Source organism: Taudactylus pleione, unplaced genomic scaffold, assembly GCF_031769625.1.
Source record: "Taudactylus pleione unplaced genomic scaffold, aTauple2 ptg000377l, whole genome shotgun sequence".
Taxonomy (NCBI): domain Eukaryota; kingdom Metazoa; phylum Chordata; class Amphibia; order Anura; family Myobatrachidae; genus Taudactylus; species Taudactylus pleione.
Genome location: NW_028284778.1, coordinates 4,755,781 through 4,773,593, shown reverse-complemented (window position 1 = coordinate 4,773,593; position 17,813 = coordinate 4,755,781). Strand labels below are relative to the sequence as shown.

Sequence of the window (17,813 nt, the reverse complement as noted above, 5' to 3'; positions counted from 1 at the left end):
GAAGTGGTCTCTCATGGGTACGCCCTCCCCTTCCGCAGAAAACCTCCCCATCAGTTTTGCAGGGGTCACCGGACCGGTACCAGGGAACGGGTTATTATTCCAATCTCTTTCTGTTTCAGAAACCAAATGGATCCTATCGACCTATCCTCAATCTCAAGTCCCTGAACAAATTCCTCAGGGTACCTCGTTTGAGGATGTAAACGCTACGCTCAATTATACTGGCTATGGAACCTGGGCATTTTATGGTGTCTCTGGATATTCAGGATGCATACCTGCATATTGCGATTGGTGCCCCCCCATTTTTCAAATAGGGACATAAGATGTGCGCCAGAAAAAGGGGTGTGGCCTCATGGGTTGCCATCAGAAATTGTGGGGCAGATAGCTCCATGTGTAAGGTGTCTGACTGCCATGTAAGAGGTGATGGGTTTGAGTCCTGTCCTGGGTATGACAGTATTTTGAAATGTGTGTGTTAAATAAAAGAGTATGTGACTGAAGGTGCTTGAGTAGGTGGCCCGAGCAGCACCGCCTGCCCTGTGGTGCCTTGTGCCGTGGCACATGTCGCACCACCCTAGTTACGGCCCTGATTGGAAGCATTACAGAGGGCTCCTTTTGAGCCACTTGAATCTGTGGAACTTCATCACCTCACTTTAAAGGTTGTGTTTCCTTTTGGCTATTTCCTGAGCCAGAAGAGTTTCAGAGCTGGCAGCTCTCTCCTGTAAAGCTGCATACACACGTAAAGATTTTCTGTCCAACCATCCAACTAGTTGATTGGTTGGAATGAATACCTGGTAACGTATCGGAGTAACTGATGATTAGCAATTTGCTCCTAAATGCCAGAAAACAGATGAAAATGGCCGTCAGACAAGTTTGTTAAATGTTTGATCTAAACAATTTGTTCAAACAGTTTTTGTCCATTTTCCGGCGTTTGGGAGCAAATTGCTGATTGTCATTTGCTTTCATACCTTACCAGATTTTCATTCCAACCAATCAACTAGTTGGATGGTTGGACAGAAAATCTTTACGTGTGTATGCAGCTTACGTCTCCACTGCTCATATTTCATTTGAATAGGGTGGTTTTACGCACAAAACCATCTTTTCTTCTGAAGGTAGTGTCAAAATTTCATATGAACCAGGAAATTGGCCCTGATTCATTACGGATCACAAGTGCGATTACGCACGCAGATGGACAATTGTCACGTTCTGCGGATGCATAGCAGTGCGCGAAGGCACCACTGTGATCGCAAACACCTCGCAGATCCATCGCAGGGTGATTGACAGGAAGTGAGCGTTTGGGGGTGGTGACAGGGGGGTAGTCGGCAAAATGTAGGTGTGCCAGTGCGTTTGAATGCCGTTATAGGGGCGTGCATAAATTAGCCATTGCGATGGCATGCGCAGTTTGTGCTCTCACTGCTTACCGGAGGGTTAGCAATTTCTGAGTAAGGTCTGACCTTGTGTAATTGTGCATGAGGCTCCAATGTTACTCGATGTTACCGATGGTTTTGCAGACTTGTAATGTATATGGATGTGAGTAAGGGGAAGTAGGCGTCCTTATGTTGTGCTGCGACGGCCTAGCGATCGCAGATATTAGCATATTTTCGCAGCGGGATTGCGTAAGTAATCGCACCGACATCGCAGTTGTGATCCGTAATAAATCCGGCCCATTGTCCTTCCGGGATTTAGGCAGTCTTCGGTCTCAGTCGGTCTCATTTATCTTGAGTGTACGGCGTCCTTGCGATGTACGGATTCTTTGTTAGTATTAATGGATGCACCCAAACGAGGTTGGACAGCCTCAAAGGCATCTATAACTAAATGAGTCACTTGGGCCATTCGTCAGGCCAATGGATCGTCAAATATGACGGTTCCTGACGCCATTCGGGCACACTATCATTATTATGAAAGCGGAACATAGTTTTGGACTATGGTGGCCATGGTTCAGGATTGAGCACTGCTGTGCTTTCTTTGGCTTGCTGAGTTTGGCTCTTGGCAGGGTTTTATATACACTGCAGCTCGGGAATACTACTACCCCACCTTCAATTCAATGCTGTCACCATTGTTTTAATACAGTATTTTATTTTTCTCTCTCTACACCCCCACTTTTTGGACACCCTGCCAGATGTAACGTATAACAAGAATCTAGCCAGTGGCGCTGCAAAAAAACCCAGATCTATATGAATGTAAAATATATCTATATATAATTATTATTAATAATATAGCAGGTGCGCCACGCTGCTGTTGTGGTTGCTAGCCTTAAGAAAAAACAAAGAAAAAAGAAATAACAGCGCCGTGGGCCACCTGCAACTAAATTGATAATTTATGAATATGAGAATAAACTAGTTATGTCAGATACAAATATTACCTTTTTTTACTTACTAAAAATAAATTGTAAACATATAAACAACATACATCATTGGCCAATGAGACACTTCTAAAAAGATATACATTATATTGTAACAATCAATGAAAAAACATTGTAGCAAAGATCATGAATTGTTTAAAATACCTCAGAGACTTTGTATCAGCCAGCAGCTGAATGCTCTAAGGACCTCATTCAGAGCCGCTCGTAAGCGGCCGTACGCTCGTTCCGAGCGATGTTCGTCCATCTGCGCATGTGTACGGTTTGTAATACGCATGCGCGAACCAGTCAGTGCGGCCGAAAATAGTTTGTTCACTATATAGCGAATGCCTGCTATTTTGAGTGACAGGAGGAGGCGTATGTGGGTGGTAACAGGGGAAGGTGCTTGAAAACGGGGAGTGGAGATCAGAACGCAGGCGTGCTTAAAGGTCAAAACGGGCGTATTATGGGTGTGCATAATTAATACAGCAGCGTCATTGACCACGTCACTTGGTTGTTTTATAGTCAGAATTGCTCGCAATATAGTGGTAGGAAAAACCAGCCACAAGAATAGCGAGCAGTTCATACGCTGATCGATGTACTCGATTAATCTAATAAATAGCGGACATGACGTATGATGCGAGCGGCCAGGGGGTGTATTTTTCAAATAAACGACCACATGTTTTGTTCGCTCGTTCAGACATAGAGGCGGCAACAGACCGCAAAGAACGGTTCATTTGCATAGCCACCCCCTTTTTCTGAACGAGCGAGCGCTAATAGCGTCCGGCTCTGAATCAGGGCCTTAGCTTTTAACACTGGTGATTAGCTTCCCAAACTTGTGCTAACTATTATCTTGTGCTCTATACTGGATCCAAGCACAAAGGAATAAAAAGTCTAAATGAACTTCACAGTTAAAATGTTCCTCTCTTTGTGTGTGTATGTGTGTGTATATATATATATATATATATCTATATATATCCTGATGAAGGAATTAATTCCAATAACAATGGCAAAATCTTCCTGCAGATTGAACGCAGGATATTTTTGAGAATTAAATTGTTCCATATACTGGTAAATATAAACTCTTACCACCAGCCTCCAGGTCCTAACTGCCTCCTGGCAGGGACCTCTTGCTCAAACTCAGTCCCGGCTTGTGACACCCCGTGATAGGCCGCTTGAATGTAATGAGCTGGGTGGTACCTGTAATGTCCTACAGTAGTAGGAAACAAATCCCCAACTCCGCTGGCTCTGTTTGCGGCAGTCACTCTCAACGCTGCGGCTCGCCTAATGCTTTCTAGCAGTGCGTAGCCTGTGCACGTGGTATCCGGGGATGTCCGTGATACCCGGCAAAGGTATGTTTGGTGATGTAGTACTCTGACGCGTTTCTTCCCATCGGGATTTCCTTAAGGAAACGCGTCAGAAACGCGTCAGGGTACTACATCAGCGGTCATTGAGTACCATTGTGAGAGACTGTTTTGTCCAGCATTACTTTTTCCTCTATTTGGATAATTATCCTGCTGCTATTGCAGATCCTGAGACAGCGGAGAGGCTGAGTATTGTCTTACAAGGACGCATCACCTCACCAAACATACCTTTGCCGGGTATCACGGACATCCCCGGATACCACGTGGACAGGCTACGCACTGCTAGAAAGCATTAGGCGAGCCGCAGCGTGGAGAGTGACAGCCGCAAACAGAGCCAGCGGAGTTGGGGATTTGTTTCCTACTCCCGTAGGACATTACAGGTACCACCCAGGTCATTACATTCAAGCGGTCTATCACGGGGTGTTACAAGCCGGGACTGAGTTTGAGCAAGAGGTCCCTGCCAGAAGGCAGTTAGGAACTGGAGGCTGGTGGTAAGAGTTTATATTTACCAGTATATGGAACAATTTAATTCTCAAAAATATCCTGGATTCAATCTGCAGCAAGATTTTGCCATTCTTTATTGGAATTAATTCCTCCATCAGGATGGATATATATATATATATATATATATATATATATATATATATATATATATATATATATATATACACAAAGAGAGGGACATTTAAACTGTGAAGTTCATTTAGACTTTGTATTCCTTTGTGCTTGGATCCAGTATAGAGCACAAGATAATAGTTAGCACAAGTTTGGGAAGCTAATCAGCAGTGTTAAAAGCTAAGAGCATTCAGCTGCTGGCTGATACAAAGTCTCTGTGGTGTTTTAAGCAATTCATGATCTTTGCTACAATGTTTTTTCATTGATTGTTACAATATAATGTATATCTTTTTAGAAGTGTCTCATTGGCCAATGATGTATGTTGTTTATATGTTTACAATTTATTTTTAGTAATTAAAAAAAGGTAATATTTGTATCTGACATAACCGGTTTATTCTCATATTCATATATTATCAATTTAGTTGCAGGTGTCCCACGGCGTGTTATTTCTTTTTTCTTTGTTTTTACCCTGCCAGATGTAACCTATGCAGATGGCTGCCTCAGATGTTTTTTTCTTGGGCAGGATGAACAAACACGTGGATCTATTCATTCAGTGGGTATCCTATTACAAACGTTTCAGTCACCTGTATATGTCATACCGAACTGCATCACTGTTTGCTGTATTTGCTATTATCTGTCTTGTATAATGTACTTTCGCCCGACTGTATGCTATGCTGGCGTGCTATACCTCCACTGAAGTGCATCATCCATGGGCAGGATGTACTTTACGTGGATCTATTCGTACATGGTATATCATATTGCCACACCCATATATGCCTTGGGTCCTTGTACAGCTTATCTCTCACAGTGTAACCTTCATAGTGCGCCCAACATGACTGCCTCACCTGGTACACTCATGAATGGGATCAAAAAAATACATGGACCTGACAATTATGGTGGGACCCTACTCCTAGCGTTGGGATGCTGCAACCACCCATTTTGTGTTAACTCTTCTAGGCATAACCTATTCCACCCAGGGTAATCCTACGTAGTGCGCCCAAGACGGCTGCCTCATCTGGCACTAGATGCTCAGGTATGAGCTCTCTTACTCCGAAGGGACAACATTATAGCAGCAGCATCTATGATCAGCTGAGGGTATCTGTCCATAGCTGGTTTGTCCTGACATTTCCATCAGAGGACAGTAATCTTTCCACCTACTGGCCTTTGTCTGGCTTGTACGGTGGAGTTCACATGCTTGCCTCACCATTACACTTATTACTGTGTAACACCAGGCCTTGGCAGGTATTCATAGGTTATTCAATGACTATTCTGTGGTTACAACGGCCTGTTGTATCTTTATCTGTGACGTCATGACTGGGCTGTTTGTATTTACTTTTTCTTGGCCTGGTTGAAACCCTGTTTCTACAGGTAGTGGATACTGTTGGTGTTCAGATAACTTGGTTGTCACTATGACCTTCCTTTGACCACACAGCATTTCTCGCATGGTGGTTTGGACCATGGCCATAACAAGATTGGCTCTCTTTTTCGAACATTGGCTAGCTTTGGAGGTTCACATTCTGCATTCAGATACTCATGTTATGCCTGTTGTCTTGTGAGGTCTTAACTTGGTATATTTTTGGCTTGCAAACGCCTCTTTTCTAGAGACTGCATTTTTAGGTGCTGTGTAACCAAAGGAAAGGCCGATTTGGAGGCCCTATAGTGTAGGTCCCTGTATTTCATTCACTAGGACAGAACTAGACTTTTGTTTCAACCTACAGTGGTTTCATATTTTGTTCTATTCAGTACATTGTTACCCCTGCTGTGGTCTCTAGCAGTGGAGAATCTTTCTTCTTCTTGGAGGTGATTGTGACTTTGCATATCTATATAGAAGAATCCACTCTGTTGTGACAGAATGATAGTCTTCGGAACTTTTGTGAGGCTCACGGGAGAGGTTTTTGTACACAACCTTCGGGCATGGATGGCTTTCGGATCACGTTCGTCAGGCATATGTTTTAGAACAGTTCCCTGTTCCCAGAGGTCCTGTGGCTTATTTTACTAGTTTAAGGGAGAGCCTCGTTGGTGGCACAGTGTGGTCTGGGCAGCCGCCTAGTCCTTTATTCATACTTTTACACATTTAATGGGTATGTAGCCAATGATGACAATTTGGAATGTAAAGTTTTAAGCACAGCTGCCGGAGAGAGCACCCTCCCATAGAGGCAGCTTTAGAACGTCCCCAAGGTTACCCATGTCCCCCTGATCGATGAAAGAGAAAAGCGTATTTTGGTACTCACCGTTAAATCAGTTTCTCTGAGTTTATTTGAGGGACACTGCATTCCCACCCTTTTTCTTTTTGATGATTGAATTGTAGTTCTACTTCAGTGTTTACATGAACTCTCCTGTGGGCTTGTTAAATTCAAACAGAAGAGCAAGACATAGTGGGTTGTAGAGGGTGGTGGAGACAAACTACAAACATGTACAGTTTGTTTTACCTACAACAGCACCCTCTACACCACAAGGTTACCAGTGTCCCTTAGATGGATTCAGAAAAACAGATATAACGGTGAGTACCAAAAACACTTTTTTTTTAGTAACATGACTATGGCTATAAGGCATTACTTATTAGTAATGTAAACCTATATCTAAGCAGTGCTTCTAATTTAGACTACGTCTACTGTGCTTCCAGTGTTTGTGTGTGGGAGTGGGTGTTATGATTTAGCAATATCGCTGGCTAATGAAGCTTCTTGTCTTATGATTCTGGCTTGGCAGTGTGCTTAGGTAATGTTACCACAATCTACATTTCATCCAAAGTGGCCATGCAATCTCCACTTCCCTACGATTGGGTCTACGCAGTGTGTAATGTGATTGTGTTTTATCTTTTGAACAAATTCATAATTACTCTTAGTACATTTATAATTGTAATGAAGTGTACACCATTTGCAAATTGAATCAAACAACTGACCCTCTTGAACTCACTAATAATATGAAATTCTGATCATCAATATTTCCATACATTTATTTCCAGCAGGTGGACGCAAAAGCAGGAATACTTCGGAGGAACATCGCATTCTGTCTCCAGATTTTAAAATCGAAGATAACATCATAGGGAGTTATCAAGAAAATGCCATTACCCTAAATATTCATCCAGTGCATCACAGTGCAGATATGTCATCTCATCCTTCTAACCATGTGAAATGGTCTTCCAATAACTCAGATATTGTTACACATGGCACAGCTCATATAGGTGATATAAACTTTTCCTGTTCTGAGTGTGGGGAATGTTTTACACCGAGAACAAATCTTTATAGACATCAGAGAAGTCATACAGGGGAGAAGCCATTGTCATGTACTGAATGTGGCAAATGTTTCGGCCATAAAGTAACTGTTGTTACAAATCAGAGACTTCAAGCAGGTGGTAAACCATTTACATGTTCCGAGTGTGAGAAATGTTTTAAATAGAAATCAGCTCTTGTTACACATCAGAGAACTCACACAGGTGAGAAACCATTTGCGTGCTCTGAGTGTGGGAAACATTTTACACAAAAATCAGTTCTTGCTACACATGAGAGAAGTCACACAGGTGAGAAACCATTTGCGTGCTCTGAGTGTGGGAAATGTTTTAAACAAAAATCAGTTCTTGCTACACATGAGAGAAGTCACACAGGTGAGAAGCCATTTGTATGTTCTGAGTGTGGGAAATGTTTTACTCAGAAATCAGGGCTTGTGGCACATGAGAAAATCCACACAGGTGAGAAACCATTTCCATGTTCTGAGTGTGGGAAATGTTTTATCCAGAAATCAGAACTTATTACACATCAGACACTTCACGCAGGTGAGAAACCATTTCCATGTACTGAGTGTGGGAAATGTTTTGCTGTCAAAGCACGCCTTCTTAGACATCAGGGAATTCACATAGGTGCAATGCCATGCCCGTGTTCTGAGTGTGGGAAGCATTTTAGAGATAAATCTGCTCTTCTTGTACATCAGAGAAGTCACACAGGTGAGAGGCCGTTTCCATGTTCTGAGTGTTCCAAATGTTTTACACAAAAATCGCTACTCATTAATCATCAAAAAAAGCACACAGGTGAGAAACCATTCCATTGCTCTGAGTGTGGGAAATATTTTTTGTATAAATCAAGTCTTATTGGGCATCAGAGACTTCACACAGGTGAGAGGCCATTTCCATGTTCAGATTGCGGGAAATGTTTTACACAAAAACCGCAACTTCTTAATCATCAAAAAACTCACACTGTTGAGAAACCATTTCAATGCGCTGAGTGTTCCAAATGTTTTAAACACAAATTTCAGCTTATTACTCATCAAAAATTGCACACGGGTGAGAAGCCATTTATATGTCCTGAGTGTGGGAAATGCTTTACACAGAAATCAGAGCTTGTTTCACATCAGAGAATCCATACAGGGGAGAAACCATATCCTTGTTCTGAGTGTGGGAAATTTTTCGCCCATAAATCAGCTCTTGTTACACATCAGAGAAGTCACACAGGGGAGAAGCCATATCCTTGTTCTGAGTGTGGGAAACGTTTTGCACAGATATCAGCTCTTGTTACACATCAGACAACTCACACAGGTGAGAAGCCATTTACATGCTCTGAGTGTGAGAAATGGTTTACATATAAATCAGCTCTTGTTACACACCAGAGAACTCACACAGGTGAGAAGCCGTTTTCCTGTTGTAAGTGTGGGAAATGTTTTTCACAAAAAATAACTCTCATTAGACATCAGAAATCTCATTCAGGAAAAAAAATCAATTGTAATGAGCTGATGTACACAAAACAGTTGCAGGGATACTAAATATTATAAAAACTGGTTATTAATGTAAATGATCAAAATAGCCATAAAAACATTAACAAACTTTGTATCCAAAGGTTTATTGACATTATTGAATTATGGAGGATAATCCAAACATGTTATTACTATCCACAGACATAGGTGGAATTAATGTAAATCGTAAACATAAGACTGGAAAACATTACTCACATGTGGAACTTATTGCAGTGTCCTTATTCTATTGAAAATCTGCATCACTCTCCTCCGTAATAAAGACTACATTTTTATGGGTTTAGTATATGTCAACACCATAATGCAGACAGCTCTGTTTTAGGCTAACACTAAACTGAATTTTGATTGTCGTCATTCATGTCGCACCATTATAACTACATTCCCATTTTTATAAAGGTACCTAAGTATTATACATATGCAGTCCCAGAAATAAGATGGAGATATAATGTGTGTCCTTGGGCACTTATTACATTGATGTAAAATGGATCATATAATACACTGTGAAATCTGTTGCAATCAATGGGCAGCATTTAAAGCACTGCATAAGTGTAGGCCTACAGTGCATTGCTATTCTGTGCCTGCTTTTGTACAAACACCTAATTATACAGGTACATGCATGGCATGTGGGGACGAGATGTGTCCTTCTTTTATTCTATGAGAGTAGCTAGCTAAATGGATCCAGCCTTCTATTGCATTGTTTAATGAGGCTCAAACGTTGGAGTGTGTTCCTGTGTTGGCCTTTCTGGCTTAGTGGGTGCTGCAGGGCCTTCCCCCTGCACAATGACTAGGATTTTACATATACTTAGAGATGGTCAGGCCTCAGCCTATATTTGTAAATAGGATGCACTTTATACATTCCTGGCACATGGCTCATACACTGCCATGTGTTTATGTACCAGTGCACACTTCCTGACTGTACTGATTTTGGTGGGACTGTCTCAAATCATGGTTATGGAGATGGGTGGGGTTTTGCCCAAACGGGGCTGTAGTTTTAGCAGTTAGTAAATTACCACCATTGGATCCAACAACTCTCTGGTTGGATAGTAGGAATTGTCTTGTGATCATCCTTGACTAGGGCTAAACATACATTTTATATAGATATGGGAGGACACTATATGTTCACTATCACTTCCATAATGGCACATGTACACATAAAGACATCCACATTAAAAAGTGTGTGTGGGGGGAGGGGGCCTCTCTTTCAAACGATTTGCTCCATTAGTAATTGTTTTCTGGATTATCAGACAATTTCTGAAACTGTACACAAAACATTGATCATATATAAAGGGAAAGAAGTAAATAAAGAGGTCCACTAATTTAATCCGGTGGGTTTACTAGTTTCAAAAAAATGGTAAACCTTGTTGGGCGATCGTATTAATCCTGCACATAGTAAGAGGTTAAATCAAGAAAGCAAAAATTAGAAATAAAAGAACATCATTTTCGGGCAGATTTTGTGATGAAACCCTATAAATAGAATCCTGCTTTTTGCTATTTTTTGGAAAGCTGCATTAATCCCGAAGCAGGAACCACAAGCTATTTCTTTGTGATGTTCACTTTTTTACATTTTTAATAAAAACTTTTTTTGACCATGTTGGTGGCATTTTATTTTAGTGTTAGAACAAGCAAAGACTTTAATGGTGTTTTCTGGAAATACAATGCATCATTTGTGAGGGTGCTGCATAAAAAAAATGTATGTTTGATGCGTGCAAAATGGGCTCAGCACAGGACTGAGATCAAATTCAGCAACGAATAAGTTAAAGGCTACCTAGTTCTCATGGTATCGGGTGGAACAGGCCACTCGCATGGCTCTCCATGCATGTGTACTTTGTTCCTCTGCTGAGATTGGCTCCTCACCACCTGTAGATAAGAGAGCTGTATAATAGTCACCAAGATAATCCTGGCTGAGACGTATGATAAGAGCTCTGATCTTAATATTAACCCTTTAGTGTGTTTTTGAATATTTATGGAGCTTTGGACTGGACCTTCCAGTATTAGTGTCAACAAACCACAATGCCACATTTTCTAGAATTGTAAAGTTTGGTGCTTGCCAGTCTCTAAATCTTTGTACGCTTGGAGATGCTGCGTCCTCTGTGGTGGTCTTGTTGTCGATATCGGTTGCATATAGAGATGTCTCATCGCTCACATTGGAGGCTGGTGCAAGTATTCAATGGTATGACCGATGGTGGCGTCTAAAGATACCACAATACCTGCTATACACCAGGGAGAGACTTTGTAGCAGCATTAGCATAGAGTCAGATGCAACAGCGACACAGAACGCAGACACGGGCATGGATGAGAATGTACCCCTCTGTGTCTGACCCCTTGGTGCTGGATAGCATCAATTGAGAGTACTGTATATCTTCCTTAGGGAATGGAATTGAAATGCCAGTGGGTGCCCGACAGGATCAAGATCCTGACAGAGGCATATAAGTACCCTAACCTCCCCTGTCCCCCCCACTGGGAAGCAATCGGGAAGCCGACTGCCTATATGCCGGCTTCCCGACTGTCTTATCCCGGCAAGGGTGAAATGCCGGACGTCTAGATGTAGACGCCCGCATTTCTCCGACGCCGGGAGATCAGCGCCTGGCATCTCGATCGTAGTGATGCCGAGCGCCGTGAGCGGACAGCCGCGGGGGGGGAGGGTTAGGTTTAGGGCACCCGGGGGGGACTTAGGCACCCCCCTGGGAGGGTTAGGCTAGGGGGAGGGAGGGTTAGGCACCCCCCCCCGGGGGACTTAGGTTTAGGCAGCGGGGAAGGGGGTGGTTAGGGTTAGGCACTTAGAGGGGGGATTAGGGTTAGGCACTTGGGGAAGTTAGGGTTAGGCACCCCTGAGGGTTAGGTTAGTGGATACTTACATATCCATGATCGGGATTTCCAGCGCTGTCGGGCTTCCGCTGCGTCGTACTCTGCTCCTGTCGGGCTGCCGCTGACGGGAATCGAACCGCCGGCCGCATCATACCCATTCCCCCCCCAACCCTCCCTTAGTGATGCCTAACACCCCCCTTACCGCTCCCTAGACCTAACCCTCCCCAAACAACCTAACCCCACTAGACACCCTAAATCTACCCCCCCTTGCGGCTAAGGGTGCCCCGGACTTTCCTTCGTTCGGGATGTTGTTCCGGCATCGGGATTATGATAGGCGGCAGTATTTCGACACTTATAACTTCCTAGCCAGTGTTCCGCTGTCGAGATTGTGACCAGCGGCATTGCGGCCACCGTTCACATGACTACATCCCCTTCCTTAGATATTGCAAGATACCCAGCGCCCAGGAGAGCCTCATATCTTACCATTCAGGTCTCATCTCTCCTGCTCTGTTCTAATGTGTCAGAGGGGACTGAGGGCCTGATTCAGACCCGCTCGCAAGTGGGTCGATGTTGGCCCATTGCGCATGCGCACGACGGAGGCGGATCCGTTGTGCGCATGCGCGAGACCCAGATAGCGACTGGCAAGCCGTCGCTCCGGGTCTCTCGCTACAAAGGGGGCGTGCTGTCGATGTTGAGTGACAGCATGCCCCCCCTTTGGTGGGCGTGCCGGGGGCATGGCTGCCCAGACGGAGGTGTTCCCATGGGAACGCCTACCATCTGGGGCCGGCCCCACTGACATCACTTGTGATGTCAGTGGGAGTGCTCTCGGCTCTGATAGAGCCGAAAGCACTCCAGGGCTTGCGCAACGAGACCCTACCACAAGGGTCTCATTGCAAGCCCGATGGTCTTGACCATCGCGACCATCTTCCTGGCTGCTCGCTATAGCTGTGGGTGGTCACCCTCAGCTATACGAGCAGCCAGGAGGCCGCTCTAAAAATTAAGAGGGACGGCCCTGATTCAGAGCGCCCGGCTCTGAATCAGGGCCTGAGTTTTTACTCTAATATTTTTTTTGGACATGTATCTTTTTGAAGGCCTGATTCAGGGAGTTAACAATTCAACATCTAGAGCTTATTGTCCAGAACCTAAAAAGTCATAGTGCAGTGATTCCCAACCTCAGTCCTGATGGCACTCTAACACTCCAGGTTTTAGTAATAGCCATGCTAAGCACAGATGGTTAAATCAAAATAACTGAGGTACTATTTATCTCATCCTGTGCTAAAGCATGGCTATCCTTAAAACCTGGACTGTTAGCATGCCTTGAGGACCGTGGTTGGGTACTCTTGTCATAGTGTAATGATGCAATATTACACTTCCATTCAGTTCTATATAATTTCATATTGGTAGGATGCAACAGGGCAATGTTCAATCTCTTAAAGAGTTATTTTCTCACCTCTTAACCAACCCACTAACGAGGAACGGATGAGGCATCCTCTTTCAGAACATGCTATTGTATTCAAGGTACAGGCATTTTGGACACCTGTCATGTTCCACTGTATGACCTCCTAGCTTGGTGGGTGGATAGATTAATCCTATCAGATGGTGGAAAGATTCCTCTTGGACCCTTTTTGGCTGGATTCTGCGTTGGGCTGAGAAGTATGTTCTGGCCATCTCAATGATATACATACCAGAAGTATACAAGTTGGAGGTGATGGTTTTTAGCCACCAATACAACAAAACCAGTTATCTCCAGACCTTTTGGACCTTGTTAATAACTGGGAGTTCCCAGAGATAAATGTGCTTGTATTTTGGCTCAAGGGCATTTTTCTCTTTGGTGATGCCTCCTCGTCCAAGGCCCCTTTTTTCCAGACAAAATGGTCATAACTAATGTACCTCACTGACTCAATTTGTCAATGAAATAATGATTCAGATGGCACAGACTTTTCTTCAACGTCCATCAGTGGTCTGGGGAAACTACTTTTCATGGTGTAAATAACAGATATTCACATGGAGTCTTTTAATTCTCCATCCTGTTCCTCTTCATCCAGGTTTAAAGCTTGGGGGATACTTATTGCCCACCTCTACTCTTAACACTAATAGTAAAAATAATTTTGATGAACTCTACAATTAACATGGAGTATAAATGAGGTTCTTAGCACATGTGCGCATGTTTAACTAAATACAAGAGCCCATCCACAATGTCAAGGTAAACTGTATCAGATGGGTACCTAACATTGCTAATTCTAAGACATCAATTTAGCACGGATTTTCTAAATAGAGACCCCTAATAGGTAGACTGCAATGCAGATCCTGTGCTGATTAAGATCACCTAGTGCCATGCAAAACTTGCAATAGGGGATGGGGTATTTACATTTGAATATTTATGTATGACAATTTTATATACGAGGAAAACATATAACACATAAGTCGACATCAGGATATCTTAGTACATATGTAGCTATAACAAGTAAAAAAGGGAATTATTTGTCCCTAACAGAAAAATATAAAATTCCTATGCCCTGAAATGGACAATGGGCCTTATTTAGAGATGGACAATATGCAGAAGCAGCTACAACAGTTGTCGCAGCCGCTACTGCCATATTATGCTAATGCCACAGGAGGCATCTTTGATCTGCTGCGTCCGAAGTTGCAGCATAACATCACTCTGCTTGAACATCGGTCATATGAGTAAACCCTAAGGTTAGTCAGGATGGCTGGGCTGTTTACGTTGCAGGGGCCAGGTAATCTGCCTCAGAAGATAAGGACCCTGGCTTTTGCACGCCTACAAAACAGGGCCAACACTCCCGTTTTGTAAAATGCTCACTGTTGTCGCCCCCAAAAAACGGCCACAGCATGTAAATCATGCTGTAACCTAGTGGGCACTGCAGGAGTCATTGCATCCACTGATCTGGCCATGTGCCGTGCTGACCCTGAACATACAGTCCCAGGAACAATAACCATTGGAGATGTACGCAAACCATTGGCAATGGCAACCTAGGTATTGGCTTTTATGGCCTATGCTCGGGATTGGCTCTGCTACCAGGCACTGGACTGGTCCCAGTTGGGTTGTGGGTTGCATAATGTCAAGGGATATGTGTGATATTAAGAACAGAGCATAACCTCATCGGCAGCTTTACCCGTTCTAAAAACAAAATTTGAAATCGGAAGGTACAGGTAAAGATTGCAGACACCCCCAAAGCCTTCACAGAGGTTATAAAGGTAACATTTGCAGAAATGTATAATAAAAATACATGTAAGGACAGGGCATTCCAGTAATGTGTAAAAATTTAAGTGATCCTATTAGTGTTTGCTTCACTTGTTTTGTGCCTCCTCAGCGCTACTGTGTATGCAGGGTCTGCTGTATTTCATCAAGTTTGTTTGATAGGGACCTGACATTTGCTACAGACAAACTATTAAGTGAAGGTCTAAAGGGGCAAGATGCAGTGTAACCTTAACTCCAGCTATTTTTCTACTCTTCTGCTTCCTCTCCCTCCAAGGTCTGTGCTTCTGCCTACCACTGAGTAATCGCCGGTCAACAGCTTCATTTGCCCATGGCATCCGGCATTTCAGTCACTGGGCCACGATATATCTTCCAGCAATTCCTGGTCCACGGTATCCTCCAGCAGCCCCCGTGCCGCAAAATCCTCCAGCAGCCCTCTTGTCACGCAATCCTCCAACCACATGACCTTCCAGTAGCCCCCCTGCTCATGAGATCTCCCAACATCCTAAAGGCCACGAGATCCCCAGCAGACACCAGGCAACAAAATCTCTTGGTAGCCTTTGGGGATTTGGCAACACAGATAGAAGGGAATGTCAATGTTGATTTACTTGCTGCAATGGTATTTGGTTATATAAATTGGAGGTGTGAATATAAAAAGTGGGTACGGTTATTTGCTAACAGAAAAGAGGGATAAGAGGCTAAAAGAGAATATTCTGACTATACCGAAAGCAAGTTTGAAAGCAACAAGGATTCAAGGAGTATGTGGAAAGGTATAGATTCTATTACAGAACCAATAAGGCTATTTCAGGTACAGTAGACAGTAATTTTGGTGATGTATTAAATGTATTGTATTCCCATTTTGATAGGGATAATACCCCATATGGTGAGGTGGAAATATATAAGCGGATGAAAGGCCCCTGGTTCTGGACGAGGGGCCTTTGCAAAGCATAATCAGGTAAAGCCACTGTCCCGGACGAGATTCAGAGGAAGATTTTCAAAGAATGTTCTGATCAATTGGCGAGGAACTTTACAGCGATGCTTAACTTTTCACTTAAACAATGACTTGACCCAAAATGTTTTAAATCGACAAAAATGATTCCTGCTCCTAAAAAGAAGTTTCATCCAAATTTTATATTTTACAGCAAAGAAAAGTGCAGAGAAAAGGAGGCAATAAGAATTGAGAGGGCAAAAATAAATAAACTTCTTGACCCCGTTGCCTGCTGCTCAGATAACACCGAATACCAATGTGATATATATATATATATATATATATATAGATGCAAGTGAGCGGCACTCACTTAACATTTTTGTCATGAAACAGATACAAAGTAACTCAGAACTTAAATGTACTCCCCCTCACCACGGCTGCACGCCGCCTCCCGCAGGTCCCGCGGGTAGGTGCGCTTTGATGACATCGCCCTAGGTGCCCTCATCACCACAGTAACAGGCTGCATATAAGAAGCCCATGGTCTCATTAAGTCAGTGGGGTACTAAGGCATCTAAGAGGTAAATCTACCTGGCTTCTTTTTGTAGCAGTACCCAGATCAACTCCTTTAATCAAGGGAGTTACATGGTCCACTATAATATGTTTCATGGATGTCAATAGTTGTGAAATGCCTCGCAACTGATTGGTCACTTTTTCCTCTGATGGCAGATCTGTGCAAAGCCATCCTTTCTTTACATTGCTGTTCAGTCTTACCAATATAAATTTGACTACACGGGCAATATATGCAAGAAATCACATACCGACTGTTGCATCTTAACCTATGCTGAATTTTGATTTCACACCCAGAGAGCGGATGTCTAATGGTGTCCTCCGTCAGCATATAGCTGTGTGACAGCCGGTACATTTGAAACATCCTTTTTCAGATGTAGTGAGGTATATATATATATAAATTCAAAGTATGATGCACAACAGATCCTGATGGAATTTCTAGATAATAATTGTCCGTATTCCAGTCCCAAAATAAAGATGTCTGTGCAGCCACTTCCTCATAAGCCCCAACCATGGTCAGATATGTAAAAGAAAAGAGAAGGTATAAACACTAATTTTACTGTATCAATAAGATAGGCCACACCCTGATGAAGTCTGTGTTGACGAAACGCGTTGGGGATGGTTTAGCGTACGTGGTGACATCACGAGCCAGGTTCCAGCTTGCGGAGGACCAGACAGGGTCACTGCTACATTAAACCAGTGGGATCAAACACCGGGAACTATCCGGAGGATGATCGTGAGGATGATTGTTCTATTTCTTGATGTATGTGAACATTAATATGGTAAAACTGGTGTTTATACCTTACTCACAAGGCATGCTTTCCTTCTCTTTTCTTTTACATATGACATATATAATATATATACATTTTATTAAAGTACTAAAATGCATCCTGCCTTATGGAGGCTCCACAGGCCCGCTGAGGTCGAGTGTGATCAGCGGGGCGCCTCCAGCTATACTGATGTTGTATGCTTTGAGGAAACGGAATGAACACTCTCACCGTGGGTGGAATCGATGCCAGGGAGAGCTTGGGGTCAGCCCTGCATCTCTGAGTGCTGGGTACGCCCTTTAGAGTGATGTAACGGAGGGCATGCTACGTCCCCTATTTGGGTGCATGCAGATGTGCCCACTCGGATGATCGGCTCCCTGCCCTAAATAAATCCTAGAGTGAACAATAGTACATACACATTAAAAACACAACAGATATATCTTAATGTGCCCCCAATGTATTAGGTGTTCAATAATTAATA

At 43.2% G+C, this 17,813-nt stretch overlaps 1 pseudogene across 1 annotated transcript in view; it reads left to right on the top strand.

The window, feature by feature from the left end:
• LOC148508061 (uncharacterized) overlaps positions 1 to 10,629 on the top strand; it is a 32,127-nt pseudogene extending 21,498 nt beyond the window's left edge. Inside the window, exon 6 of the transcript XR_015869632.1 lies at positions 7,274 to 10,629. The product of XR_015869632.1 is annotated as an uncharacterized LOC148508061 (transcript). The remainder of the gene's footprint in view (positions 1 to 7,273) is intronic.
• Positions 10,630 to 17,813: the final 7,184 nt, after the last annotated feature.